Source organism: Trichechus manatus, unplaced genomic scaffold (assembly GCF_000243295.1).
Source record: "Trichechus manatus latirostris isolate Lorelei unplaced genomic scaffold, TriManLat1.0 scaffold00177, whole genome shotgun sequence".
Lineage (NCBI taxonomy): Eukaryota > Metazoa > Chordata > Mammalia > Sirenia > Trichechidae > Trichechus > Trichechus manatus.
In genome coordinates, this window is record NW_004444113.1 from 478128 (window position 1) to 489313 (window position 11186).

General features: G+C 44.3%; 1 protein-coding gene across 1 annotated transcript in view; it reads right to left on the bottom strand.

The window, feature by feature from the left end:
- TIAM1 (TIAM Rac1 associated GEF 1) overlaps window positions 1–5022 on the bottom strand; it is a 156623-nt gene extending 151601 nt beyond the window's left edge. The window contains exon 1 of the mRNA XM_004386964.2: window positions 4881–5022. The gene's annotated coding sequence lies outside the window, so the exon portion shown is untranslated. The remainder of the gene's footprint in view (window positions 1–4880) is intronic.
- Window positions 5023–11186: the final 6164 nt, after the last annotated feature.

Sequence of the window (11186 nt, forward strand, 5' to 3'; positions counted from 1 at the left end):
ACACGCTCTGAAGGAGCCCATCACACACGCCCTAAAGGAGCCCCTCACACATGACCTGAAGGAGCCCCTCACACATAATCTGAAGGAGCCCCTCATACACGCCCTGAAGAAGTCCTTCACACATGACCTGAAGAAGCCCCTCACACACCCCCTGAAGAAGCCCCTTACACACACCCTGAAGAAGCCCCTCACACATGCTCTGAAGGAGCCCATCACACACACCCTGAAGGAGCCCCTCATACACACCGAGCTCCCCTCCTTTCCCCCTGCCTTCTCCCAGCCTTGCACCAACGCACCCAGTGGAGCTTCAGCACAGGCAGCAAAACCTCCGAGACAGAATCTGTCTTTCTGGCCAGGGGACTACCAAGAGTGGTCCCTGCAAGCCAAAGACTGAGGGGCTCTCTGAGAAAAAGAGAGAAGAAAATATCCTAACTCTGTGCATAAATCTACACAAAACCCAGGCTCACCCCTCAGACAGACATGCGTGGGACCAACCCAAAGCAAGACAGCAAAGACTTTGGGAATGGAATTATCAGGCTAACTAACCCCTGAGTGACACATTTGCAAAAGCTTAGACAACCGAACTGGCATTAGAGCCTCCACCCACCAAGGGGAGGCAAAACTCGCAGTCTTAACCAGATAGACTGCCTGCTAAATAAAGCAACAACACAGCAACATCAACATCCTCCAGATGGTATTAACAGGACCCCAAATCTCACAGCATACTAGTCAAAATGTCCATGATGCATTCCAAAGAACCAGGAAAATATCACCAATTCTTAAGGGAAAAGACCATCAGTAGCTGCCAACCCCCAAAACCACCAAAGCAAGTGGTGTCTGGGGTCTTAAAAGCTAGTGAGCAGCCATCTAAGATGCATCAATTGGTCCCAACCCACCTGGAGTAAAGAAGAATGAAGAACACCACAGACACAAGTATTAGCCCAAGAGACAGAAAGGGCCACATAAACCAGAGACTCCATCAGCCTGAGACCAGAAGAACTAGATGGCGCCTGGCTACTACCAATGACGGCCCTGACAGGGAACACAGCAGAGAGTCCCGGGCAGAGCAGGAGAAAGGTGGGGTGCAGAACTCAAATTCTAGTAAAAAGACTAGACTTAATGGTTTGATTGAGACTGGAGGGACCCCGGAAGACATGGCCCCCAGACTCTCTGTTAGACCAAAACTAAAACCATTCCCGAGGTCAACTCTTCAGAAAAAGATTAGACTGGACTATGGGACATAAAATGATACTTGTGAAGAGTGTGCTTCTTAGCTCAAGTAGATACATGAGACTAAATGGGCAGCTCCTGTCCAGAGGTGAGATCAGAAGGCAGAGAGGGTCAGGAGCTGATTGAACGGACATAGGAAATCTGGGGTGGAAAGGAGGAGTGTGCTGTCACAGTATAGGGAGACCAACTAGGGTCGCATAACAATGTATGTATAAATTTTTGTATGAGGGATTAACTTGAATTATAAACTTTGACTTAAAGCACAAAAATTTTTTAAAAAATAAAATTAAAAAAAAACACCAAAGCAAACCTACTGCCACCAAGTCGATTCTGACTCATAGTGACCCTATAGGACAGCACAGAACTGCCTCATAGGGTTTACAAGGTTGTCATCTTTACGGAAGCAGACTGCCACATCTTTTTTCCAGAGTGGCTGGTGGGTTTGAACCACCGACCTTTCAGTTAGCAGCCAAGCGCTTAACTACTGCCCCATCTGGGCTCCTTTGCCAACCCCCAGGTGACCCATACATTAGAATCATCACACGAAGACTTTAAAGCAGTTGTTATCACTGTGTTTCATGAGGTAAAGGTAAACACTCTTAAAATAAATTAAACACCTCGTGGCAATGCTGGTGCATGATCATTATGAACATCAATTATTATTATACATGAGTAGAGACACAGAACACATATAAACAAGAGAGGTAAAGAAAAGGACAAGTATTTTATCACCCCGCTTACATGAAATGTCTACAACAGGCAAGGGTATGAAGACCTAAGTTTGTCAGTGATTACCACAGGCGGGCAGGAGGGGGTGGAAAGGGGCATCACCACTTAGGGGACACTGAGCTTGTCAGGAGTGATGGAAGTTTTTGGAAATAGATAGCGGTGATGGTTAAACAACAGCCTGAACGTGATTAATGTCCCTGAACTGCACACGAGAAAAATGCTGAAATAGCAAATATTTTGTTACGTATGTATTTACCACAATAAAAAAAAAAAGGTAACATTTATATGACTCAAGATATAACATGTAAGCTGTATTTTTATTTACTCTACTGTTACACTTTCTCAGTACTCAATGAGAAAACATTCCAGTTAACAGAAGGCCACCCCACGGTCAAAGTCCCTAGGCGAGGAGAACAAAGGCAAACACTCCTGCAACCACAGATTGTTCGGAGGGGAAAAGAGAAGGGAAGGAAAAAGACAGAAGGGAGACTGGAAATTACCGCATCACCCTGAGGGCTAAGGAGGTTATAATCATGTTTTGGTGGATTGGGAAATCTAATTCCTTACATGTGACCAGAGGCTTAAGCAGTGCTCCGAGCAGAGAGCAGGCTGCTCCACCCTCTGGCTGAACTGCAGGACAGCTCCCCAAGACCAAAGCCCAGCCCTGGGGGTCAGTTGGCCAGGGCCTGCCCTGTTCAGGAGTGGATAAACAAGAAGACCACACTGCTACTGGGGTCAAACGTCTCTGCAGCAAAACTCTTCTTAACCTCGGGAAGTAAAAACTCACTTTTGAGGTGCACGCCCAAGATACTGCCTTGAGTAGATTAAAATTTTCTCTAAGAACATTAATAAGTAAAATTTCACACACATGCATACACATATGACAGAGCCGTGTAAGATTTTCCCTGGTGGCATAGTGGTTAAGAGCTACAGCTGCTGCTAACCAAAAGGTTGACAGTTCAAATCCATCAGGTACTCCTTGGAAATCATACGGGGCAGCTCTACTCTATCCCATAGGGTTGCTATGAGTCGGAATCGACTCAATGGCGAGCGTTTTTTTTTTTTTATTCTGGATAGAGTGATTACATGTAACGTTAGTTTTCAAAATTATGCTTTTTTTAAAATATTATCTGAATTTTCTACACTAAGCACGTAATTCGCTGCAAGAAAAGAAAAGAAAATTAAAACATGTCAACATGTTTTAAGGCACTGGGTTTTCTGATAACTGAAGCAAGTGAGGACGGGAGTACCGTGCTGATCTAACCCAAAACCACCACTGTCGAGTCAGTTCCAATCCAGGAAGACCTTGTATGCTGCAGAGTAGGACTGCTCCATAGGGCTTCCCGGGCTCTGATCTTTACAGAAGCAGATCACTAGGCCTTTTCTCTGCAGCGCAGCTGGGTAGGTTCAAACTGCCAACCTTTAGATGAGTGCAAACCAAAACCACTGTTAAGGAGTCGGTTCCAACTCAAAGTGACCCTCTAGGACAGAGAAGAACTGCCCCACGGGGTCTCCAAGGAGCAGCTGGTGGAGTCCAACTGCTGGCCTTTTGGTTAGCAGCCGAGCTCTTAACTGCTGCGCCACCAGGGCTCCCAAGGGCAAACTGTTTGTGCCACCAGGGACAGCTACACCAAAGCCCAACCCAAAACAGACGGCTTGGGCAAATTAGCTAAAATGAATACTTCTGAGCTGGGAGTTAACGGCCCTCTGAGTTCCAACCACACTTTGCTCGGCCTTCTCACACGTGCTGTGCAGGGTGATCTGTGCGGTGATACACTTCTGCATGTGCCCCTCTTCATTTAACCACAATCTCCAGTGGCAGGGACTGTGTCTGAGCCATCACTGGACACTGAAGTTCTGGCATAGCCATTCTTAGGGAGAAAGCTCATCGTAGAAATTGCCTTATAAAGCACACTTCAGATGTGTAAGACATGAGATCCCATTGGTGGATCCAAAATGACTCAATTCCTGTCATAATCAAGTCAAAAATTAACCGTTAAAGCAAGGTTTCTCTCTCCCTGGTAATGGTATTCTGAAATCCAACCATAAGTTATTTAATGATGTACATAAATTGTAATGATTAATAATATAATTTCTCACTCCCCCGAGGTATTTAAAAACATATTCAGATAAACATAACAATCACCCTTCTATGACTTGAAAACAGACCTCTGAAACTGCAGGAGAAAGGATGAGATGTGTTTATTTCCAAGTTAAATTTGAAGCGAAAATCACAAGACAACAGATTGCAAATTTAAAATTAGATTCCAGTGGGAGGTCTTGGTTTCAAGCCTGTTCTCTCCCTACTGGAGGCTGAGTTTGGAAAGGGGGGGTAGGGGAAGCTAAGATTAAACTGAGAGAAAGTTCTGAAAGTTTCTGCTAAATCTTCACAAACCAATGAAAACAGTTTTGCTAAGTCACATATAAATACCCCAACACACCAGACTAAGCATGAAGGTTTTGCAACAAATAAAAGATGATATTTGATTCAGAAAAGATAATCAGTTTGATTTTGTTTATTTCTGCTTTTTAAAGATTATCCAAAGCAGAAACAAAATATATCATTACTTTGAAGTAAGATGTTGAAGCCAGGTCTGCCTTTTTCAAACATAATCCAATATAAAGATGTTGAATCTCAGGGATAAATTTAAAAGACCCTGAGGGCGATTCACAGGGGGAGAAAAGATTTCATACATACCTACATTTTCTTTTTTCTAGTTTGAACACTAATGCTTTTGAATTGTTAAATGGGTGTAACCTTAATCCTAAGAAGTGATTCCAAATTCTCTTTCCCACGAGTTACAAAGCTACAACACAGCCATGTCAATTATAATAAAATGTATCTGTCTCTTCACATTTGAAACATTTTCCTTGATTCATGTGTACATAAACAGACTCAAATATAATACACACAAACCTACCTTAAAAGGCAGCAGTGGTCGCCAGCCCAATTTGCCCCAAGAGCACTGTGGCATTTAGATACTGAGCCTGGAAATACTGTCAGGATGAACAGTGCAGGGGGCTGGGGAGTCGGTCAGCACCTGCCCCCTTGGGTCACCACCATGGCCTCATCTGAGTCTGTGAGAATAGAGAGGAGAGGGTCAGAAAGGACAAAAAAAGAGAGGGAAGGGTCAGCCAGTACGGGGCCAATGGGCACTTTCACCAGGTCTCCAACACCAACATCATGTGACGTAAACCAGTTGTCAGACCAAACGACTCCCACTTATGACGATGCCATGCGTGTCAGAGTAGAACCGTGCTCCACAGGGCTTTCAAGGGCTCATTTTTCAGAAGCAGGTCATTCTTCCGAGGCACCTGGCTGGACTGGAACTTCCAACCTTTCGCTTAACAGCTGAGTGCTTTAACCATTTTGCACCAGCCTCCTCATGAGAAAGACCACCCCCAATTCAAACAATGGAACAGCTAGCTAGGGAATAACATTCCATGCATCATTAGATAAGCAGATACATGAAAGTGTGTTTACATGTGCAGTAATAAATAGCTCTACAAGCTAAGTTATTTATTCATTTTAATATATTTCTATAGATTAAGGGAGGAGCTTGGTTAGCTCGATTGCTAACCAAAAGGTCAGTGGTTCGAATCCACAAGCCGCTCCGCAGAAGAAAGATGCGGCAGTCTGCTTCCGTAATAAAGACTTACAGCCTTGGATACCCTATGAGGCAGTTCTACCCTGTCCTATAGGGTCGCTCTGAGTCGGAATCTACTTGATGGTGGGGTTTGGTTTACAGATTAAGGTACTAGATAACAGAAACAGACAATTTCCATTGCCATTGTCCCCTCTAATCTTCCGAAGGCCTCAAAACACAGAGAAAAATGAAAGGAAACAGCTGAGGCTCAGGTACTCTCAAAGTAGAGCTAAATTTATAAAGGAAGGCGTAGAAAATACTGGGAAACAGTAATAGGAAAGACCAAATTAAACACATACCCCTTCTAACCATCTACATGTTTTCTTAAGCAGGCAAACATCAAACTCAGAGGAGAATCATGAAAACTGCACACAGGACAGAACTTAGGTGAAGCCTCCAAAGCATTCCTTAACACAGAAAACAGATTCACAAGGAAACCTCCAGGAATAAAAAACACTAATAGTCTTAAAAAAGAAAGACAGACGGAAAGAAGGAAGGAGGACAGAGAGACAGAAACCTGCCTTCGGAAAGACAGATTGCAAATACTGAGGAAGGAGGAAGGCCTGAAGCATGCCTTAGGGCGGCTCTACCTCATTACTTTCCACTGGACATTTCTCTGCGGGGCCACCCACTGACACAGCAAGGTGGGAATCAGGTGACAAACGCTTTCAGCAGGAACACCAAGAAAACCGCCTCTTTTGCGGAAGGGGACCACATACAGGCAGTAAATATATACATCCTGTACCAAACCAAGTTCCTGTTCTCCCTTCTCTTGGAAAGGGTGCTAATTAACCGTGAAGCTGGTGACTAATGCTCGCAAGGCAAGGCGCACGCACGTTCTCAGCAGCACCCGTTATTACCCCACAACGCGTGCCCTTTCCAGCTCTGCCCCCTGTTGCCCGCCTGCCCGCTCCCTCTTCCTAGGCATCCTCCTTCAAGTGCTCTCTGCAAATTTTCAGATTTTCAAAGCAGTTCCTGAATTGCTTCGGAACTGGCAGAAATTAATAAGCAACAGCCCATTTATATTGAAATGGACTCATTATGGCGCCAGCTGCCAATAATTTGCAAGGCTAGATTCTCGCTGGCAAACGGGGCCTGCAGGCAACTGTCCTTCCACCTGCACGTCGGCGGCTGATCATGCATTTTTCACTTAAAAAAAAAAAAAATACATGTTCTCTCTACCAACACTAAAATTTTTCTCTAGGTATCATCTTCTAATTCCTGAGCATAAAAAGTATGTGGAGAGGGAGGTGAAAGTTACAGGAAAACAAACAGCCTATTTGGTACAATGTTTTTCTGTTTTTGGTGGAAAAAATGTTAACTGTGGCCCTGGCTACGTAATTGCCCCCGTGATGTGGAGTCATGAAAAGCCCACATTTGTTCTCTTGCAACTGTCAGCGATGTTGAGGTTGCAACATGCCAACAAGGACTCATTTGGCCTGTAGCTGGTTAGCTCCACCAAGGCCTTGTGATTTGATGCCATGGCATCCCGACACTACCCCCAGTTGGGGTTTTCTTCCAAAGCTGCAGAGAACTGGATTTCACAGGAGGCAGCTATGTCCCTAGCTCAGTGCTGGGGTTCCACCCTGGAGTCACACTGCACGCGTCAGTTTAAATCTTATCTTTGGAGCAAACTCTAAACATCAGTTTACCCATCTGCAAATGGGGATAATAGTTGCTATCCTACTGGATTGCTATGTGAATTAAATGAGATAATCTATGTTATACAACGGAATCTCTGGGTCGTGCAAACAGTTAACTCCCTCATCTGTTAACCAAAAGGTTGGAGGTTCGAATCCACCCAGAAGCGTATCAGAAGAAAGTCAGCCACTGAACACCCCGCAAAGCACAGCTCTATCCTGACACACACGGAGTCACCATGAACTGGGACTGACTTGACGGTGACTGGTTTTACGTTACACAGTTAGTTGAGTGCCCAGCCCGCGGTCAGCTCCCAGCAAAAGTTAACTATTATTTCCACTGTTATTCACATTTAGGAGCCATAAGGAGTGTGTTATGGGACGGGTTCCTTCACAATGCCATCTCATCCAGTCACGGAAACTGGATCTGTAGGTTGGGTGAAACCAGTTATCTTAAATTCCCTGGGAAATAATACGGGGAATTAATTAATCCAGCTGGAAAATGTGGTCTCCTCAAGTTACCACACCTCATGCACACACACAAACCATGCTGAGAAAATCTGGCAGCACCAGTCGGCCTGCTGATCGGACCAGCTTCTTCAGTCTCATCCCGATTCACCCTCAACTCATAGTCAATTTCTATAGTCAGGTGTCAAATAAGCAGTTTCCACAGGGAAGTGTGTGCTGGGAAGGTATTACCAAAACTAATCTCAGACTTCAAATACCAACAAAAACAGACAGGGCTGAGAAGTCTGACCAAATTCTACAGTCTCATTTAAGAAGAAAATATGACAAATGTCAGAAATAGTGTGCCCATAGCATGTAATCCATGGCCTTTCCAAAAGAGCTGTTAGACTAGAACCTTCTATCTCACCTTCAAAAAGGACTCATAAGGAGCAGCCTGTCATGTTTAAGGCCTTGCAAATACTAGGAATCAAAGAGAGAAGGGTACTGTGCTTGCCCTCGAAATACCTGGGTTCAAGTACCAGGCTCCACTACTTACTAGGTTATGTGACCTTGGGAAGTAAACTACTCATTCTGAAAGTCACCAGGAAAAATGAGGATACACAGGTAGTCCCCGACTTACGACGTATTCGAGTTACAACAAACTGCACTTACAACCGTCCTTTTTTTTTTTTTGTACATCTTATCGTGGGTAACGTACTACATACAACGTTGCAGCAAGTAATCTGCTATTATCATTCTCAGACGTTCATCGCGGATGCTCAATTTTATGATTTACTGTTCAAAACGCTGCCGTATAGATGCGGTACACTAAATCAGGGGCTGCAATTGCTTGACAACAGGAACCCAAATGCTGATCGCTTTGCTAAAGTCAAAAGGCAGGCTTGGGAAGCATTGAGATGCTACTGCGAAATATATGGAAAAAAAGAAAAAGGACCACACAGACAACTCGCACTGATTTTCTGACTAGAAACCCCATCCCCATTCCCAGGGATAATCCGGATGATCCAGAACCTTCCACAAGTGGAGTTACTATCAAAGCTGACAAAGCGCCAATGTCCAACTCTTCTTCATCAGAGTAAAATTTTATGATTTGTGTATTTTTTTAAGTATATAGTAAAATATATCTGTAAGTTTATATGTAATGTTTCCAACCCCCAAAGACAAATAAAGATCGGATTGATAAAGATAGTGATGATAAAACGCAATAATAATGAAAACTAAGAAAATGAAGTATTCAACTTATATCAGAACCAACTTACAACAGAATCGCTTTAACAGAACCCCGTTGTAAGTTGGGGACCTGTAATAATATTTGCCTTATCTAACACATACCTGAAAAGGTTATTATAAGAAAAAGATTAGAGAATCAACATGGACACGCTGAACTCTAAAATCCAAGTAAATATGTCAACTCTTACTCTGTTTATCATGGCTGAGTGTCCACAAATGTTCCCTAATTAGTGAATTAGTAAGAATCAGGACGTTTCCCCTCACCATGAACCTAAAAGCGGGGAAAAAGGTCTTTGACCAAAATGCTGAACAAGCTGGAATCCTGACTACGTATTATATGCGTAATAAAGACCAAAAAGATTTAGTTTTTACTATTCACGCTTAGCCCAAAGTCAGGGAGGGAGGGATGGATGGATGGATCGATCTGGGGCTTTGGGAAATTTTAAGTGGTTCAGAAACAAAGGTTAAAGAAAATGCAACAGTTATTCTATTTTTTAAACCCAACTTGACAAGAAAGGACTCAGACTGAGGTCCACGGAAACAAAATCTAGGAAGAATAAACTACTTCTGCAAAAAGCAAAGAAACCCAAAAAGACGAAGCAAAGGGACAGAAGAAGAACACCCCATACCACACTCAGGTAACACCTGGCTCCAATTAACAGGAAGCTTCCTAACAGCCGCTCAAACTGGGAAAGCAGGACATACAGTTGTAAAATTCACAACATCCAAATCTACCGGTCAGAAGGACAAGTGTTCCTGGTACTAAGATCAGACAAGAATTTCCACTGTTGTCCTCTGAGGCCCTGGGATGTGATGAGCAATGTTCTGGATAACATCCATATACATGGGTTCAGTAACAAACTTCATAGGGATGTTTCTTGTCTCAATAATTGATAAAGAGAAAAATCTCAATTCAGCAACAGCAGTTTTGAGTAGGAACGACTGAAGAATGGAGAGGCTGTATATTCCAGAAAATTCTCCATGAACACGGCTTGCTCTCCACCGAGTGGGTGTTGGATCACAACTAAAGCTTACGATGAGGCTTTCTAGCTCACGCCGGAGTGTGGCTGGGTCAAGCTGCCGGACGACCACACCCCACGTGCTGTAAAGGGACCGCTCCACCAGGGGCATGCCTGTCAGGACTTCTGTGAAAGCTGAGACAGCAACAAAGACACATGAACAAAGCAGAGGTGTCCCCGCTTCTCCCTCAGGTGACCCATGTGCCCCATCAAGGCCCTGGATCAGGACCCGGGATCTCTGTGAAAAATCCCTCCGCACGGATGAGCTGCGGGGGCTCCAGATTCCTACTCCATAAAGCTTCGATTAGAACGGTTTCAGCTCAACCATTTTTCAAGGCAGGGATAAACAAACACTCAAATCAGCCAAATAAAATGAAGATCCCCAGAAGTTCCCATACCCACTGCCCTAGTTTCGAGCATACTACCTCCTAGTATACTCAAACGTATCCCAAGGTAACTACGTGAGGAAACACGTCCATAACATCGGTATTTTTAAGGCAGCTGTATGTCAGGGTATCTACTAAAACAACCACTGCAGTTTCAGACCAGCGAGTCTCTGGCAATACTTGACCAACAGGTTCAGCTGGGACAGCAGTCACCCTATTTCTTGGGAGTAGAGTCACTGCCTTTCAAAATGAAGTAATACTTTCTACCCAGCTCAGGGAGATACACCATTTATGGAATGCTTGCTCTCTGGTTGCCACTGTGTTAATGGCTTTCGGCCAAAATACTCTTTTAGGTTTCTCTAAGTTCTTGGTGTTTATCATCTTGCAATCAACTTGGATGCCCCCAACTGGCAGCTGCCACTGCACTCCAACAGTGCATCATCACTCGGGGAGAGCGCCCTCCAGGCTGCATCTGAGGGAGCTGGGAAACCACCAGTCCTTTGCAAAGGCCACCCTCAGAATGGCCCAAATGAGGCCTCAGCTTGCTGAAATGGATTTAATAGCTCTTTCAAGACTGACCACAAGAATGCTGCAATTTCTCCAGAATCCAAGCAGCAGCATTCCCATTTCTGAAAGCCATGAAGCTACTGAACACTTGAGGACTTCACCCAACATCCCAAGAGCAGTGACTGCGGGATGCAAGGACTTCACCCAGCATCGCAAGAGCAGTGACCATGTGATGTAAGGACTTCACCCAACATCCCAGGAGCAGTGGCCATGTGATGCGAGGACTTCACCCGTCATCCCAAGAGCAGTGACCATGTGATATAAGGACTT